At 35.0% G+C, this 15,259-nt stretch overlaps 1 protein-coding gene and 1 long non-coding RNA gene across 5 annotated transcripts in view; one reads left to right on the plus strand and one right to left on the minus strand.

Annotated features, from left to right (window-relative positions):
- Positions 1-9,010, plus strand: part of LOC310903372 — a 35,429-nt gene extending 26,419 nt beyond the window's left edge. For both annotated transcript variants that reach the window (XR_014587487.1, XR_014587488.1), the window contains one exon: positions 1-9,010. This exon is cut by the window's left edge. This is a non-coding gene — a long non-coding RNA (uncharacterized lncRNA).
- The window catches only part of LOC310903394 (BEN domain-containing protein 5), a 932,737-nt gene that overhangs the window by 507,441 nt on the left and 410,037 nt on the right, over positions 1-15,259 (minus strand). The gene's annotated exons all lie outside the window — the stretch shown is intronic.

The raw sequence follows: 15,259 nt of genomic DNA on the forward strand, positions 1-15,259 counted from the left end.
ATAATTATTCTCTGGCTCAGTGAATGCATACACCCTTTCAGAAACCTACAGTGCCTTTCATCTTACATAAAGGATTAAATCTTTAACTAACCCACACACAGGAAATACAGACTTCTGTAATGTTCCCACACACTGTTAGATACTGTTTGTTTCTAGTAAAATCTGTCTATGTGCAACATCTGAAAAATGTTGTCTGAATGGTATTTTTCAGACATGTAAGTATCTGTGCCCTGATTACATCTTCCACAACTGTGTGTCCAACAGTATAATACATTTCTAAGCAGCAATCTAGATTATTCAAGAGAAAAAGCTAGGAAGAATTCGAAGATCTTTACTGTGTATGTTAGTCATAATGCTTACATGGAGTACAAAGACATTTCCTTTAAAAATACGAAAAAATAAATAAATAGGAATGACCGCTTGCAAATAATACATTAGATTTTCTAGTATGTCATCTAAATGGATTTTCCAAGCAACATTCACCCAGTCAAAAATATACGAAAAGACAAAATAAATCAAAATAAAGTGATCCAAGAATTTTAACTCATTTATTCTATAAATCCTGAACATAAAACAGTGTGTCATTTACGTGGTAGATCCTCTCAGTAATATTCTGTTCTCTCTCCATGCATAGGGCATCTAGTGATATGAAGAGGAGTTTGAATATATAGGAAGACTGAATCCAAAGTAATCATATAGAACTGTGAACAAGATTTTCCCTGTAAATTATTTGCAATGTTTATTCAGAAAATTATTACACATTTTTATTCTACAGTCTTTCAAAAGTAGCCACTATTTTGTATAGATCATATTGCTAATTTTATTTTATTTTTATATGTAAGTACTAACTTACATCACTTTGCTTTGCCCAGTGCTGCCACATACACACACACATATCTGGTAAATTTGCTGGTAACACTCACACAGAGAAGCCCACAAGTTCATTCTGCATTACAATATCTCTCTAGAGCTGAATAAGGAGAAAACCACTCAAAGGTTTTCCTGAAAAATGTGACGTTAGTAGCCAACAGTCAACTTCAGCAGTATTTGTTATCCCTATCAAAAGTAAATCATTGCCTGATATTTGTTTGCCTTGAAGCTACAAAAACTAGGCACAAACTCTCTCCACTCTGTCATTCCTGCTCCTATCCTTCCAGTTGGTAGAAGTGCCAGTTTAGTGCTATCAAATGCAAAGAATCAATATGCTGGCAGACACAAATAGCACGTTGAGCCATCAGACCATAACAGCCTGAGATCGGTTTTATTTTTTTCCCTCTTGTTTTTGTGTTGCTTTTTCCCTACTGTCTTATCTGAAGTCATTGGATAGAAGCCATCTATCAATCAAGTGAAGTCTCAACAAGGTTTATTACTCAGCTGCTCAAAACAGGGAAGAAAGATCAGGGCTCATTATTATCACGGAATATGCTAGAATATGCTTTATTTTGCAGTGATCCTTTTTCTTTGCCACATTAACTTAACGACATAATTTTAATTGACCTACAGGGTTACAGACTTACTGAAAAATGTAGCTTAGAATTTTTGTATATGAAAGGTCCCTGCATGACTTGGAGGAATATTTGCAAGATCACTAATATTGCTCGTCGGCATTCTATTTACCCTACTTGAGTCTATTTGCACATGTGCCTGAAGAAACCAATGGCCACAGATCATTTTCTATGAATTTGTGGAAATGACTCCACAGCAATCAAAATGCACGTTTCTTTCCATCCTAATGCAAAGCAGTTCCCCTTCCAAAACTCTTCTTCAATGTCTGCTTTTTGCAACAGAAAAAAGAGTATTGTGTGTTTTCTGACTTAATAAAGCTAATCCCAAAATATGAGTTAGCCATGTATTTATGTACATCGGTGGATGTAGGCCACAGAGAAAAGACTTGTAGAGGTGTGGGAATCTTATATGAGCCAAACACCGCCTCCACATTGGATTCATCTATCCTCATCTGTAATGATGATGATCATCTGAAGGATGAGTCAGGCTGGTATAATGCTGGCATACAGTAATAGCTTTCTTTACTGCTGTATAAGGGACAGGAGTTGGCTCTATTTTCTTCCCCCTTAAAAACTGAAGTTTTAAAGTTAGGCAATCCCATTGTAATTTTATCATAATTAAAGACTGAGGCATATAGCAATAGCAACGCTCTCTGAATTCACAGAGATTCATTCCGGGATTTCTTAGTATCCTGTAATTAACACAGTGAAGAACCTTAAAATTCACTTAGCAATTAGCAGTGATGAACAAAAATGAGTTGCCTTTAAGGCACTTAGGCCATATTCACACATCCTATTTTAAGAACCAAGCTGTTTAATTTCTACACCTGCACACTAGGCTCCTGGATCTGGAAGGATGATTCAGACAGTTTAAGTTAGGACTGGAAGTTTTTTTATATCCAGAGTCACAGTGACATAATTTGGATCCCAATGCACACGTTACTTCTCAGTAAACAGCTTTCTTCCCCACTGCTAGTTTCACTGAGCGCTATCCTGGTCTCATTTTAAATCTGAGATATGCCACATATAAAGGCTTTAAATCCCAGCTCAAATAGCAAGAGAAACCAGCTAAAAGCCAGCATTGCATGCTGTGGCTGATGCTGTCTGGAAGGAATTCCAGGATATGTCAGCGTTATATGTGTCAAAGGACACCGTAAAAATGCCCTGTACTTCAGGCATCTGAGCAATGACTCTAAACCTGAGGCAGCAGGAGAAGCAGGTAGGTGTAAAAGGATGTTTTGCATATTCAACTCTTTGTTAAGCTCTGCTACAGCAATATAATGGTGCTGTACAAATGGCAGGACTGTTGCTCTTTTAAAAATGAAGATTAAATATCACTATTTATTGTATTATCCATTCCCTGTGACATCATGGAAGGTGCCAACCAAAATTCCTCACGGGGAAAAAAAAAATCTTCCCCTCATATTCTATATTTAACCTCTGCTTATGACAGTGAATACCACTCTGATGTGGTATTCACTGTGATGTATTATTAACCAAATAATTAAACTAATCTTATTTTGTACTTCGAATCTGTGTTTAAATAGATTACATTGATAACAAACATATTTTAACCCTACTGTGTTTTGAATTTATCACGTGCACACTGGTAAGGTGTTTTCTTCCAAATGCTTCTAGAAGCAAAGAATAGAGATGTCAAGGGTTGGTTCTTTCCTGGGACTCACACGTAAGACTCCTGCTGATTACAGCAGAAACCACTCCAGTGCAAGTGATGGGAGATACAAGACCACTGGAATGTCTTCAACTCTGTAAAATGTGAAGGGTTCTTGATTCTAGGATCCTGGTGATTGATACATACATTTATGATATACTGTCTCAATATTAGTAGATAAAAGCACATAAGCAACACTGTTCTAACAAAACTTTTTTTTTTTCTTGAGATTTTATATAATATGGAAGCATAACTGAAAAAGTATTTTGAGATAAATCAGTACTCTATAGTAAAGTTAACTACGTTCTCCCTCACTCCTTCAAATGAGAAGACATTTTTGTTAACTTCAGTTTATGAGAAAGCAGTCCTAATTCTGCAATTAGATTTCTCAAAAGAAAACTTACCTTTTTATTATCGTTTTAGAAAGTAATTTAAGAAAATAAGCTCTAATATTCACTAAAAAGAATTTCATAGGACAAATAGTTTTGTTTCGTAATGGTAATTGTGAGAAACAGTGGGCAAAGGCTGATTGGAGAGTTTCACAGCAGCCAGTGAAAGGAGGCCATCTGTAGTCTTCATTAATATATAATGTTTAAAATATATCCTGCTCAATAATACACACTTTATCAGTCTGTCATACTTTACTTTGAAAAGTTTTAAAAGACTGCAACTGACATGCGTCATTTATTTCCACTTGAGCCAATTAAAGTGCAATTATTGGAAAAGCACTCTCATTAAATGATTTACATTTGGACTACAAAGCTGGGCAAATCTGGAGTTGTGTGATAACCTCATCTCGGTATTTTTAAGGGACTGAGAGAGAGACGTGAAACAACACCAAACAGACTAGGGCATTACCTAACTAATTAAGAAAAAGGAACACTCAACTCATTTGTCCAGTAACGTATTTTTGTGTACTATTTTTTTTCTTTACTATTACAAAGAAATGACTTGCACCCATAAAACTTTATCTGTGTAAATATTAAAGCACTTTACTCAGTGGTAGTTCAATCTCATCTCAATAAACTAGTCACTATTCACCTCCTTGAAGGTGAGAGGCAACAGGTAGGAGGTACTTTATTTTGAAGGTAAGCACATGTACATCCTTTGTGGACCTGGAGCAAGTGCTCCAGTCTTGCTGCCTACAATACATGAGAATTTTGTCACTGACTTCAGGGGGAAGAGGATGGGACTACTGGGCTTCAAACCACCTCCCAGAACTCTAACAAAACAGGGAATGATTGTATTTCTAGAGTGAATCGGGCAATCATTGGAAAGGAAAAAAAAAAAAATTATTTATATATATATTGTACATTTTATTTAGAGCTAGGAACAGCTCTAAATAGCTTGGAGCAAAAATAACTCCCTGTATTTTATACCTGTGTCGGACCCAAGAAATTATTACTGTCTTCCACTATTGTTTTCTGCAACCTTACTCTAGTTGTTTTACCTGGCTATATTTCCCACCACTTGTCTTTAAGTAGATTCCTGAAAGTCCAAATTGTTTTTTCTAAAAAGTGGCTGAATAAAGCCCATGTCTTCATATTCTGTTGTTTTCTGGTTTTGGTTCAGGGGAAGGGGGGCAGTTTCTTACTGGCTTTTTTTTTTTTTTTTTTCCCCAATGAAGAATCCAGTCCCCTTTACTAAAATCTTTACAAAAACAAACAAACACCAGAAATACTGACCTCCCTTCCTTTGACATAAAAAGTGCACAGGCCTTTTCTCCCTCTTCTTCAGACACCAGACACTGATCAGAGTACACTACTGTATTGACTGATAGAAGAACTCTCAGCTGGCATTCAAAAAGAAATTTCCAAGTAGAAATATAAGAGACAATATAAATTAGAAGACGGTTCTCAAAAGTTTAGGTTTCAAGTGAACTGATTTGGATACACGGAATTACGGAAGAAGGGAAAATTACCTGTTACATCTAGAAATGCCAGAGTACCTTAGAACATATTTCAACGTTAACCAAGAAATTCATGAAGACTTTGTGGATGAAGAATGAGTCTGAGAAACAACCTTATACTATCTTTCTTTGTGACCATGGGAAAGGTACTCATCTTATTTACTCTATCTTTAAAATCATGAAAAGTATATATTCATCTTCAAGCAGGGCTCAATTATTGATGAAAATGGCTGTGTAAGTGTTCAATATTATTTATTATTATCAGAAGTTAAAGCTTTGCAATGGATCAGATAATAAAACAAAATCTAATAATTTCTGTTTATCAGTGAGCCAAGCTAAGCTGGACTTGATTTTGTTGTAACAGAACTAACATAACTGTGCTTCCCCTCTCTCTCTTCAGTAATCTGCACTCTCCTACATTTAGAAAAGCTATTGAGAAAAAGCATGTGCAGAAAGTTTGCCATCAAAGTCTACTGGCCTGTAAGCCTGGAGTTCCAGCGTCTCATGAGCTTAGATTTCTTTTATATATTGCAAACCATATTTTGAAAGCTGAAAGAAATAACTAATCAGCCTGGTATCTTTTAAACATAATTCTTATTCCAAGAACAGTGACTTTATGGTGTTGAAAACCCCTATAACCTGTTTAAAAGCCATTCACAGTGAAACAGGGATAAATCACATTCAAATCAACAAAACCATAGTTTGCAATTTACAGAGGCAACTGATGTAAGTCCCGGAAAGAACTGAGGAATTGTTTCTTGGAAGGAAACACAGAAGACTTGTGTCCAGCTGCCAGTCATAAGGCCAATCATCTCAAGGCTAAAAAATTTAACTCTCTAGGAAGATAAAAGAGTTGAAATTTTTATTTTATTAAAATTGGTTTTTAAAATAAAATATTTTTCATTTTCTGAGGTAGGAATCTCACTTAAGAGGTTGCACTACTGCAGAGCTTATGAGTACAAACTTATCTAGGCTAATCTGTTCTTATTTACTGGACAATAAATTGATGTTATCAAAACATAATACCATTCTTTATTGTGGATCTTCCACTGAAATCAGTGCAGGTCCCTCCTCCTTTTTCTTCAACACAGGGACTAACCTGTTGCTACTAACTTGTATCTACACAAATTACATACAGAAAGCAGAAGGTTGAAGCGACCATGAAAGATCTCTTGACTGTGCTTGTTACAATTTCATATATATACTGATAGCTGTGTAAAGCATTTACATTCACATAAAATTAATGTTTAGTGCTTTTAAATAGTTACTACTTGCCAACTAAGGTTATATTTTTTCACTTGCCTGAATTATATCTAGAGTAGCCCATCAATCTTCAATGATAGATAAGATACACAAAGTGAAGGCGACCGGAGAAATACTATAATTTGGCATAGTAGATTATTTATGCAAGTTGAGAAAAAAATAATTCTGCTTTTCCTGGATGAGTGTCACTAGTGGAAGTGTAACTCACAACATCTTGGTTACCTACATGAATAATTAATTAAAAGAAAAAAATAGTTAATCAAGATAAACTTCTGCACCTAGCTAACAGAGGACTGAAAGTTCATCATGTCTAAATACGTTTCTCATACCTTTACTGCAAATTAGTTTTTGAAAGTGAATTTCAAGGTCTACTGACTCCGAGGTTCACTAACTCAGTTTTCATTAAGTTTTCACAAATGATCTACTGTAGCATTATTCTTTTATAGTGGTGCAGATTTAAGGCCCACTATGAAAAGAAATTATGCTGTCAGAAAAGTGTATTTTGACTTATTAAAAAATTGAAAGGTTTCATAAAACTATTTATTTTGGTGTTCATTCGGAGTGCATGTTGACAGTGTTACAGAAGAAAGCATTTTTCTGGGGGTGTATCCCTCAGTCTCTTCTCATCATACCTTCTTGCTGAAAACTTGAGACAACCTTACTTAGCAGATACATTAAAAACCTGTGCAGACAACAAATACAAGCTACTCCATGATTTTGCCCTGCAACTGGCAATTTATTTTACTAGATTTGTATTACAGCAATGATGCACATGTGTTAGTTAAAAGTTCAATAATTTTGTTTTAGTAAATACTTAAGATGTTTAAAAGGAAACCTAGATGTTAAGAAATCTGATGAGTTATGCGACTCATGTCAAGAAGCAATTTTGTCCAAATTTTGTGGATCACTTGTTTCAACTGCACTGCATTAACTTTTTCCGATTACCTCATTATCTCCCAGAGTGTTATTTTTATATCCTATTTGAACACTATTCATCTAAAATAACTGTGACTCAGAGAATAACCATAATGCTGTCTCGTAGTAAAGGACTAAAGAACCCTTAAAATATGAGCAAAGAATTTACCTTTAAATGTTATATGGCATCCAGGAATAAATTCAGCTATTTACCTCTTGACTTCCTTTTCAGAGCAAGTGACTAAGAAGTATTTAAGGAATGGACAAAAAGGGGGTGATGATTGGTTCAACTTGCCCCTTGATCTTGTTACACAAAAGGCATTGTAAGAAGTAAAGAGGAACAAGGAATAAAATTGTTACTCATAACAGAGCTACCTCAAGAAGACAGTGCTTAGACTAGTGCCAGCAACTAAGTTTTTCTTACCCCTGAAAAAACAAACAAACAAAAAAAACCAGTATGTAATTTCTTTGTTTATCAATTTCAGTTAGGTGACTTCAATTACTGTGCATATTCAGCAATAAAAATGAGAACTCCCAAATCAAAGCTTTTTCCCAGTCTCTGCATAATCATATAAAATGACAAAAAACTTGAGGAACAACCAGAAAGTAGTCAGGCACTCAGATGATTTTCTTTCAGGAATCACAGAATGGACAAAAATGAAGACGGCATGTCTGAAGAAGGCACATCTTAGAAATCTGTGTTCTAATGCAAGACTGACAGGAAATAAGCTGGAGGAATGAGGGAAAACATGAATGAGAGAGTTCATTGGGAAAGTCTCCTTCCTTGCTATGCAGCTTTCTGTTAAGCAGCAAGACTAGGAGAAAACAAGCATAGGAAGGCTGGCTGGGGTCTGATTATAACCAACAGGAAAGAAGAGAGCAGTGAAAAGGACACCGATCAGTTAAGAAGTTTTGAGAAGAGAAAGGCATAGAAGAGGAAATATAAGACAAAGGAGTTCCTTCAAGATCAATAAACTCAGTGAACTACAAGTTTAGACACCACAGAAACCAAGTGTAAAGCAATAGTGTTGAAAAACTATTTAGGACACAAGTACAGTTTGTACCAGCATGCAAGAAGTATGCTCATTTCCATAATAGAGAAACTTTGTGAAATCGCTAGCACTAATAGCTAGATCTAAAACACAGTTAAGAAATGGTACAGAACCTGGAGAAAAAAAAGAAAAAAAAAGAAAAAAAAAGAAAAAAAAACAGTTTACAAACATAATAAGTATACTATGGAGAGCGGAAAGAAACAAGCAAATAAAGAGGTTAAGACACACAATGAGAAGCAGCAAGGCAGGTCCAGAAAGCACTATACAAAAGAATTATCTAACGTCATTAAAAGTAGAATGAGATCACAAAAGCACTGTACACTACTGCATATGGGGAAAAGAAAAAAAAAAAAAGCAGCAGCAAGCAGTATTAGTATTGAAGTATTTAAAACCATATCATTCATGTCTTTTTAAAAGAGATAATTTGTCATAAGAAAGTTCTAGTCAAGAAAGAAAGGTTCTTTGACTTCCCTTATTCAGTACAACCCTTATGCTCTTGTACACAGTTTAATACACTAAATGCAGCAGAAGACACACAGGGTAGTACCGAAAGTCACATTCTTAACAAATAAATAAATTTACAATACCATAGAATGGTTTTCATTTTACCCTATAATCAACTGGCAAAAAAAATAAAAAATAAAAAATACAGCAGCCATATCATAAGCATTGAAAAATGTTCTATTTGATCTTGAAGATAAGACACTAGCCAGACCACCTACCATTTAGAAGCTAACATATTTGGATTTTGCTACTGTTACTAAGTTTTCTTAATTACATTAATCCAGAAGTTATGCACTGTTATTGTGTAAGCTCATAAAAGAAATTAAAAATACTCATCACATCCATTAGCATCTTTATTTAATATTAGTTTACAGAAGCCAGAGAAGAAGTTTCCTAATAACTACTCAAAAGAATTTTTTGTTATGGTACTAGAAACAAACTGTGAATAGGATCCAGTTCTTAGTTGCTAGTAATAGTTTTTTCATTGCCTTGGTTAAATACTGATTAAGCCTCCAGCCTTGTGAGTTTGTAAGCATGCTTTATACTATATACATGCTTGATACTAGAGCAGGCAAGTAGGGGCTTATTTTCCTTACTCTAAGAAAATAAGTCTTAGAAAAGAGTTATTTTCTTAGTCTAAGAAAAGAAGTCCCTTAGTCTTTTGACTAAGGGACCACTCACCTCTTTACAGGTTTACAAAAGTCTTAATATTTTTAATAGTTCCACTAGTAACTTGCACTGTAACTTGTAACTTGCACTGCAAACAACCTAATTAGGGCTAAAGCAACAGACATAGATTTAAGTAACTTAATGTGAATTCTTTATAATTAACTTTCCCTAAGTTGTGCATGACTTTTCACAGCACAGACGCAGCTTTCTCTCAGCTCTTCCTCTTTACACTGCCTGTCTTCCAATGGCTATAGATCGTTTTCCATTCTGCATCTGAAATAGCACGGCTTCAAAGGCTGTGACTAACATTTTTAAAGTGTTATCATTTTTTACCCAACTATTATTAAAGAAATTGATCTCCCCACAGCCTCTGTGATAAAAAGAATCATTCATTCATTTTGTGTGTTCTTGGCAATGTATGTTTCCTCTTTAAATCACATAATGGCAAAGACTGGGAAAAATGGTCATTTATCTGGTGTCAGTAAGTTGGGCAAAGCTATCACATTTGTCATCATGTAGGAAGCTGCCATTACATTAGGGCAATTTTTGCCACTAATATTTTTTGATTCATTCACTATTCAAAAAGTCATAAGCGTCCTTGAACCTTTTTAATTGTTCCACTGAAAAGTAGAACAAGTGGTTAAAAAAAAAAAATAAAATTTGGATTGTACCTGATGTGACTTTATTAGAATTCAGGAACAGCATGCAGTATGGGAAAAATTTGGTTTAGAATATAACTTATTTCTGTTCCTCCTAGGAAAGATCTTTTCCAGATATTTTTTCTTACACTTCTCATGTGCTTTTAAGACTGGAAAAGTTAGCAAGATCTTTAAAATATTTTTATCTCTTTGTCCACCTTAGAATTTAAAGCACTTGTCCCATGAATTAGCACTTAGCAAGGAAGCAACTTGGTCAAGTTCTTTATAGAAAACTGAAACATATGTATCTATCTACAGAAAGCAACTTTTATGATACCAAATATTTATGTTACAGACTACATGATATACTAGGTCACAGCTCTGTGGTTCCACAGTCCTTTACATCTCCCTATAGCATGTTTTGCCTATCCAGTAGTACTTCAGTGAAAAGGATGGTGGCGTGTGTACCAACTATAAAGCCTGCATATCCCCACAGAAGTCTTTTGTAAAAGGATATAGAAAACAATGCATCGACATCTGTGATGAATCAGAGTGGTCATGTGAGAAACACCAAGCTCAGCACACATTCTGGTAAGAAACAGCTGAAATCTGTTCCCATTTAATAGAACTACTTCTCTTGTTAGCAGAATAAACAAAGTTTGTATTTATTCTGAGGTTAGTTATATAAAATCATATAATGTGAGTGCCTGCTAGCAGAGTCTGAAGCTAGAGAAAGCAAGCCAATCATGGTCATTTTAACGACAGATGGTATAAAGCAGTGTTTAAGGCACTGGTGGGAAAATCAAGATGAAGATTTTACTCCTGGATTCCCCATGGTGCTGCAGTACAGCCTGTCAGGCCAGCTCACAGTCCTGTGCCCCTGTTTACCTTTTCCCCTTTCTATATTTCAGAGGAGAGTTTTGCCTTCCTGCATGTGTTCACACAACACCTGCACAAAAAGGCCCCAGTGCCAGTGGGAGCTTTAAACAGTGTCCTAGTATCGGCAGTGCTATTATTTTTATATAAACTTCTTATTTACTCTATAAAAGCACTGCAGTGTACAAACAGTATTTAATCAGAGAGGCAGTCAGGAAGGGTTTTCTCTCTGGAGCACAGTTTTGGTCTATAATATGTAAGACCTTAAAGTTCACTGAAAGGGTCACCTGCATTCCATGGTTAGTAAACGAGTGATTTTTATTTATTTTTTTTCCATTGAATTCATGCAAAGCCAGGGCTGCTGAACTTCAACAGCTGACACTGGCTTCTGCAGGTGCGAAATCACAGATGGTTACATGTCATTACTGCCACAGAAGTGCTACTGAATTCACTAACATTTGCCAGGCTGTGCAGAATACTGTACACACAATATGCTATAGAATTTAGGCAGCCATGGACACCTTATATTCAGGGTACTCAACTGTGTGTTCAATGTAATTAGCTGAATGTGTAGGTCCTACATTAACATCCGCATCTTTGTTCATCAGATGTCACCTTGTCCTTTTAAAGATGGTTACAATTCACACTCGAGGAGACCTCATTCTGTACAAAACAGGTGGTAAAGTCAAAACAGACATATATAAAAGCTTTAGTCTCAACCATGGTCTTCCCGACACTATGTAGGGATGAGAGCTTGGCCAATCACCAATGCTTATTTTTTGTCCTTTTTCTCGCTCCTCATGTGGCAGGAAACAAGCCTCAGGCTACTGCAGATAGTTCATACATTGGGACAGAGCAGTTTCTTTAATTTGGAACTGATTATTTTGCAAGGGAATGGTCTGTGATCTTTCCTACCCTCCACAGAATACATCACAGAAACCGCCAAGTCCTTGTGTTTGTACAGTCAGCACGCACCTTCTCATTGATTTAAGTTCTCATTTTTCTGTCTCACTTTAAGAGGAATTTTTTATATTGAAAATGCACTCAGGGTAATAACCAATTTACAACTTCTTTTTTTTCACATTCCTACTGCAGCCAAATAGATTGTGATCAGAAGTGTTTTAAACTACAATTCTACTAATGTTATCCACTTGACAAATTGCCCATAATACGTGAGAAAACCAAACAAAGTTATAATAATCCAGACTTCAGAGAACAAAAGTATCAGCAATGGCTCATTTTGTAGTTCATTTCGTTTCTACTCAGATACTTAAATTCCTTTAAATGGAACAGAGATGAAGGACAAAGAAATACTTAGAAGTCACTGTGCTACTTAACAGAAGCTTTACGGATTGACCACTAAGTTACAAGCCTCCAGAGGGCAAAATCTGGTCTTTATGTGTTTTCTGAGATAGAGAACATTTTCAGTAATGGGAAATTATACAAAGTGTTGAGAGGTATTTTTTTATTATTATTATATTTTCTTACTTTTCAAAAAGATAGTGGAGAATAAGTAACTACAGGCAAAGAATTCTCCTTTGCTAACCTGTCTAAAATACAATAATTACAACACTGAGTAAAAGTGATACTGTGCCAACAGAAATCCATGGCAGCTAATCACACTGCTGTATGGTTGACCACGTATTTAGTGATATAAACAAATTAATTCCCAAAAGATAACTAATCCAGCTTTTCGAGCCCCCTAGTAACATTGTGGAGGCTGTGCACTAATACCTAACAGCATGTACTTTATATCATTTGGTTGCAACTTTTCCATTAACTGGCAACAAAGGACTTTTTTATTTGGATTTAGAAATTCCCAAAGCAAATTTCTGAAGGGCAAATTTATATAACGTCATTTAATTTGCAATGATTCCAGATCCCAACAGTGTATGAACTCCTACTGAATCCTATTTTGCTTCCCTCATAACAGAAATGTACTGGTTATATCAACAGACCAAACTGGGAATGCGCCTGCACTATCAGCAAATTTTCAACAACTCATATAAAAGACAAATGGAAAAAAATATAGTTCAAAACAGCTTTTATCACTTTGGTTAGACTAGCATTGGATCAAATGAAATTACATACAATGAGCCCTTGAAGCTGTTTTAATTAAAAAAAAAAAAAAAAAAAAAAAAAGCCCAAAATCTCACTGCTTCAATGGAGGATCTTTCTCCACACACTTTCACATTTCACCATGTAGTTTAGAGGAGCACAAAAAAATTACTCACATCACATTCATATAATGATAAGAAATTATTTGCTATCTTAGACTCAAATTATTAAAATAAAACAATGTCATAAGAGCCCCTCTTTCCCTCCAAAATAAATATATAAAATTTATCACAGAAGCTACTTTCCCTAAGTGTCCTATTTTCCTTCCACATTATGTGGTAACATTAGAATACCATTATGCTATGGCAATGGATGCGTAAGAACACTTTGATAGTGTTTAAATATTTTTTTCCTTTTACTACTGATTTATTGTATGTTCCAAACATACCCTGGAGCAAAACATTTGTTTTGGTTTGGGAAAGGAACAGTGGAAAATATATTTGCTATATTTATCTCACTGTCAAACCTAAATTTGAACTCAGTCTTTCAAAGTACAAAAACAAAGCAAAATGAAACAAAATGGTATATTCTCCTTACTCCTGTCCTTCTCTTTCATTCTATATATTCCTATAGCACTTGTGTCTCGAGCAGCATAACACATTATTCTTTGAGTTAATTTTTTTTTTCCTGCAAATGTCTAGATTTATGAAAATTTTATACCATATTCTGATGTCTTTGTCTTTCCCTCGTTTATCTTCATCCTTTGCAATTTCTGTTGTGGGACCATACTAACCTGCACATCCTGTTACCATAAGAACATATGAAATAATACGTATATATGCATTTAGTGGTAAGTATTAAAAACCAGGGCAGCACACCTGGATAGATAATACTAATTGTGAAGTCTAGTAACCCACCACCTATAAATCACCCTGTACCCTGGCAAAGATAAAGGGGTTTCCACAGAGACTGAAATTAGGCAAAACTGATCTGGGAATCCAAGTTAGAACACTAAATCTTTAATAGGTGGTTATTAATGATTGTTAAAAGGTCCTTTTTACTTCATTAACCGTTTCATAAAGGTTGTTGCCTGTGTCACTAGTTTATAGAGAGCTGACAATACTGGTTAAGAAGAGCAATGAATTCTTCAGATCTGATAAGTAAACTGAGTAAACAAAGTAAAATGAGTAAAACCAGTGGAAATTTTCCCAAATGAATGTTTTTCTGATATTTCTGATACAAGTTCATATATTTCAAAATGATTATATCAAATATTTTTCTATTTTGTTTTGAAAGACCAACAGATATCAAAGCCTCACAACAGTCACATAGCTCACTAAACTTTTAAGATTAAGAGACATACAGAGGATAATTTTGTCTTGTGGGCAGCCGGGATTAATTTAATGGCCTGAACATAGGAATTTTGTGTAACTGCAAGTGCCTCCCATTGCCAATTTGGAAAGGTGTTATTCTCGTGTAGATCTGTGTCATATTTGCAAGACCAATGTGAATGACTCAGATAGAAAAGGGTATCTAAAAGAGCACTAGAAAACACTTCTGGACAATTTAATCTTATCTCGAACAATGCCAACAAACTGGAGTTAAACAAATATAAGAAAGATCAAAAAGAAGGGCTTGATCTCACAGATGTTATACTCTTTTCACTCCGCAAAGACAATAACTATGTTGGGAAAGATATCTCATTCAATTTATGATGGCTGCAATTCTAGATGCAATAAGCAAATGTTTTTCTCAAACTTCTAACTCCATTTTTTATCTTCGATTTTCTTTTATATTTTTCCTAACAGCATAGCTGCATGAGTAGTTCACTGCAAATACTCTCTAAGGAGGAGAGACAAGTAATTCTGAAGAAGAGTTGTTCTCTTTGTGCTAACTTTAACTGATGCAAACTAACTGACAGTGTCTTTCATTTATCACCAGGTCAGAGCATGTACATAAGCAGTTACTATGGAGCAGCTCATGCATTGCAAATTAACACCTCTGTTTAAATATTAGTAATTTATTCACATGCTCATTCCCTTGATCTCAGCCAGCGAATTGCAACAGCCAAAGCAAGACAAAAATTAGTCACAACCTAGTTATATTCATATATTTGATTTACAATATTTTAAAGCAATCCTTTGACAACCACTCCCTCAATATTTACAAAACAAAGATTATATATTTCTAAAGAGATT

This window comes from Anser anser, assembly GCF_964211835.1.
Source record: "Anser anser genome assembly, chromosome: 8".
Taxonomy (NCBI): domain Eukaryota; kingdom Metazoa; phylum Chordata; class Aves; order Anseriformes; family Anatidae; genus Anser; species Anser anser.